At 44.3% G+C, this 4844-nt stretch overlaps 1 pseudogene; it reads left to right on the top strand.

Annotated features, from left to right (window-relative positions):
* The first annotated feature begins 2373 nt into the window (after positions 1–2373).
* LOC102422580 lies at positions 2374–3446 on the top strand (annotated as a pseudogene).
* The last annotated feature ends 1398 nt before the right edge of the window (positions 3447–4844 follow it).

A 4844-nucleotide genomic window follows, 5' to 3' on the forward strand; every position in this document is an offset into this window, starting at 1 on the left:
CTAAAGATATAAAACAAACCACAAACTAGTCGAATAACACTGTTTTTGCAACAGGATGCACTCTTAGACCCCCCCACGCAAACACATTCTAAAATAGAAAATAAAAAAAAACGTCAAACTCAACAAAGAGGTTAAGGGGATGGGCCAAGAAGCGTGAACCCCGTATACCAGGCCCACCCCCGCCCTACCAAGCCGCCGAGCGCTCAAAGTTACCCTCGGGCCCTTCTCCACGCCTTCGCGGGCCTGGCCTCGCAGCGGGCGGGGACGCGCCGAGCAGACACCCGAGTGCCAGCGGGGAGGTAACAGCCCTCCGAGTTCTCACGACAGAGTCATTCATTGCGCGGGGGTGTGGGGAGTGTCCCCAGGGCGCAGGCACTGAGCCCAGAAATCGAACAAGCCCTTGGTCTTCCGAGAGCTTACAGTCTTACGAGGAGAGGCGATTTCAAACGAACAACAAGAAATAAGACCATGCAAGGGACTAAATCCACCAGCGCCCACGTAGAGCCACAGGTTTCACTCCAACCTGCGTTTGCGTCCCTCCAGGAAGAGTTCAGTCAGTCTCCGAGCAAGGACATCTTGGCTGTTCAAGATCTTCAAACTTTTTGGCTCGTGAGCCCTTTGGAACAATTTTGTTCAAAGGGACATCTACATTTCTCCCCGCTTGTCACAAATACTTCATAACTGTCACACTTTTTCACATATAGCGAGTGAACTTTAAAAACCATAGAGATTCATTAACCTTAACTAATACCTACTTTTTAAAATAGTCTCTTATACTTGGACAGTTTTCATCCTTTATCTTCTGGAATTGATGTTTGCATTCCACATCCTCTCCAGAGTTTTACCATAATATATTTTGTATTTGAACTCTTATTGATCATCTTATATTTCCTTCCAACTGATAAAACAAATAGATTGCAAATATTTATAAATAAACATAAAAGTAAAATTTTGTTGGGAATGCATCTTACAGAAATGGAATTGGATGCATTTTATTTTTCAACCAACTTATTCTATCCGTGGATGAGTATTACTAGAATGAGAATGAATTCAGCATTAATTCTATTCCAAGTTTTCAATTCCATGAACATAAGCATTGAGAAAACTAGTCCATATAAATAAGTAGATGAGAATGGACTTTTGTTATAGTAATGCCATTCATTGAAACTCATTCCAAATTATATGCCAAAAAATTACATAAAGATCTAACAAAGAGAAAATATTTTTCATGATCTATCACCTGACAACTCTGATTAGGTTCTCTTTCAACTTTGTTGAAATAAGCAACTGAAAACCACCTAACTTATGAAAGGATGTGTTAACCCATTCTGTTTCTCCAGTCCATTGTTTCTTTATTGTCTTGAAGGTTTTGCATCCCCCCTGGGTATTACACCTTAGTAAGATCTGGGCTGGGAACGAATTATGCTATTGTTTGTAAAGTAGGGGAGGGACAATTGGAATAAGGGAGGCAGGAAAGGAGGGTACTGTCACTCTGACCCCAGGGCACATTTTCAGGCAGATCGGTTTTGGGGATGGCTACCGATGGGAAGTAAGGATCAGAGAACTGATTACTTTAAAACAAATTCTCCGTGCTCATGCACACACATCTTGGAAAGTCTTCAAATAGCTTGAGTACCCCAGTATTATGTCCACTGTCTTAGGCCTCGGTCAGCTTTTATATTCCATAAGTTGCCTCAAGGAAAAGCAAAAATAAAAATAATAAATAGTAAGAGGCATTATGGTTGACAGATACCTTCAGACGGGCACAATGCAAAATACTAACCTCAAACATTTTAACCTCCATGCCATTCTTTGAGATAGACAAGTACTATATTATCATCCTGTATTGTTGCCGGAAGCCGGTCCATCCTTGCTGCTTGACACAGACGCTGCAGGGAAGAAACATCTGTACAGCATATGTTTCAAGGGACCTGGCGTATATGGCATACTGTTCTTAATATGTTTGCTCCCCTTCTTAGCGCTATGTGTTTTAACCAAGGTCACCTCTCCGAGAAAGGTTGTTTCCCCAGGTGGGGATTTTTCCCTGGAGTTAGGGATTAACAGGACTAAGGAAGGGAATAAATCAGTAAAACCCCTTAACTAAGTGCCAGGCAGGTAGTTAATCACTTTAACTACGAACAATCATGCTTAAACTACATAATCTTTACTTAGGATAATCTCCTTCAGTTACTTCCTTGTAGCTTAACAGAACAATAGAGTAGTGACCTTGGAATGGAGATAACAAACGCCCTAACCTTTGGAATAGAATGGATAGGATTAAAATCAACTGGTATAAATACAGATGTAACAGGAGAATAAAGACAGAACGTGGCTACAGAACCTGGCTAGGTTGCTGATCAACTGAACACTGTCTCCGTGTCATTTCTTCTTTGCCGACTCCGTCCACACCTTTGGGAACCCCTGGACCTACTGGGGCTGGACCCCAACATCTTGGGAGTTGTAGTACAAATCTGGTCAGGGTTGGAACCATGTCGGTGGCCAAGGAGCTCTTACAGATGGACCTGTACGCGCTGCTAGGCATTGAGGAGAACGCGTCGGACAAAGAGGTGAAGAAGGCCTATAGGCGGAAGGCCCTCTCCTGCCATCCAGACAAAAATCCAGATAATCCCAGAGCAGCTGAACTCTTCCACCAGCTTTCTCAGGCCTTGGAGGTACTGACTGATGCTGCAGCCAGGGCCACGTATGACAAGATCAGGAAAGCCAAGAAGCAGGCAGCAGAGAGGACCCAGAAACTAGATGAGATAAGGCAGAAAATGAAGCTTGACCTGGAGGCCCAGGAGCGGCAGGCCCAGGCCCAGGCCCAGGCCCAGGCCCAGGCCCAGGCCCAGGCCCAGGACGAGGAGGAGGAGAAGGAGGAGGAGGAGAGCTGGAGCACCAGGACACTAGAGCAGAAGATCCAACGCCTGCTAGAAGAGGGTTCCCGGCAGCTGGAAAAACTGCAGAGGCTGATGCAGGAGCTGATACGCCAGGAAGGGGAGCAGAGGTTGAGAGGAACGGCAGAACATCCTGAAGGCAAAGGAACGCCCAAGCTAAAGCTAAAATGGAAGTGCAGAGAGGACGGTTCAAAAGGCGGCTACTCCAGAGATGTCCTCCTGCAGCTTCTTCAAAAGTACGGAGAGGTGCTCAACCTGGTACTTTCCAGCAAGAAGGCAGGCACCGCCGTGGTGGAGTTTGCGACCATCAAGGCTGCGGAGCTGGCTGTCCAGAATGAAGTGGGCCTGGTTGATAATCCTCTGAAGATTTCCTGGTTGGAGGGACGGCCCCAGGGCAAGGATGGCCCCAGCCACCCAGGACAGTCACAGGGCTCGGTGGTGTCCGAGAGGGACTAGGAAAGCCTCGTCATGATGCGCATGCGCCAAGCAGCTGAGCGGCAGCAGCTGATCGCGCAGATGCAGCAGGAGGACAAGGTAGGGCCGCTGACGTAGCATCCAGCCCACCACCCCACAGCCCCTTTCACTAATAAACTTTTGTTTTAAGTCTAAAAAAAAAAAGTTTCTAGCTTTCCCTCTCTCCCTTCCTTTCTCAGAAATTAATAAAAACATTCTTTAACAAAAAGAACTATTAAAGAAGTTAAAAGTATATACTGTACTAAGTGTATATGCTAGACCACTGGATTAAGCCCTGGAGATTAGGGTTAGTGTTTGGCTGAGTTAATCAAGGAAAACTTCATGGCCAATGTAGGATTTGAACAATTTGTATAGTAAGATATATAACTACATCTAAGTTTAATTAATTTGAGCTTGATCTTGAAGAGTGTATAGAATGGAATTCTTTTTAAGGGGAAATTTCGAGAACTGTGAAGCAATAACATGGAAAAGTATAAAAAATTTTTATGATGGTGTTAACATGAGAAAGCAAAGCTAGAAAGCTAAGAGTTAAAGATTAGATTGCAGAAAATCTTGAATAAAACATTCTACTTTGAAAGACAACAGGTACACACTGAGATATTTTTTTAAAGGTGTGATATGATTAAAGTTATGTCGTAAGGGTATCAAATATACAGGAGACATTCTGAAAAGAGTGAAAAGTTAATGGAGATTAGACATGTGGTACTGGCAGGTATCAAAGCCACAAATGAATGCTCAAGCTGCAATATATATACTGAAGAGTAAAATGAGCTATCTTGGAACTGGGCTTTTGAAGAAAAGGGTGTTTCCTATCACTGGAAAGTTTTGTTGTCCTTGTTTTTTAAATATATCTTTATTGATTTCAGAGAGGCAGGGAGAGGGAGAGAGAGAAACATCAATGATGAGAGAGAATCCTTGATCGGCTGCCTCCTGCACGCCTGAATCCAACCCTGGACCCTTCAGTCTTCAGTCCGCAGGCCAATGCTCTATCCACTGAGCCAAACCGGTTAGAGCTGTGTTGTTTTTTAGAAAGTGGTTTTTTGGAGGTTTTTTTGAACTACAAATATCATAATTAGAAAGAACTGGATAATAAACACCTGTACACCTGCATAACATCAATTACTAATATTTTGCCAAATATGTGCAGGCTGTGTCCCTCTGTCTTCTCTCTGGTCTCTTTCCTCCTCTCTCCCCCTCCCCCTCTCCCCTTACTCACCTTCCTTTACCCCCTCTCCCATTCCCTCTCTCCCTCTATGTTTAGTTGCAGACATCATTACTCTGCACACATCTATTTAGAACAAGGGCACTCTCCTACATGACCACAGTGTCACAGTGTCGTTATCCCATTCACTAACGTGTGTGACTAGAGGCAGGAGCTCCAGGTGATGGAGTCCCTTCAGGTGGCATCAGATGGAAATTCATAAAACCGGGAAACGAGTTCTACAGACCAGTCCCATCCACGAACTGTTCATTACC

Source organism: Myotis lucifugus, unplaced genomic scaffold (assembly GCF_000147115.1).
Source record: "Myotis lucifugus unplaced genomic scaffold, Myoluc2.0 scaffold_78, whole genome shotgun sequence".
In the NCBI taxonomy this organism is placed as follows: Eukaryota; Metazoa; Chordata; class Mammalia; order Chiroptera; family Vespertilionidae; genus Myotis; species Myotis lucifugus.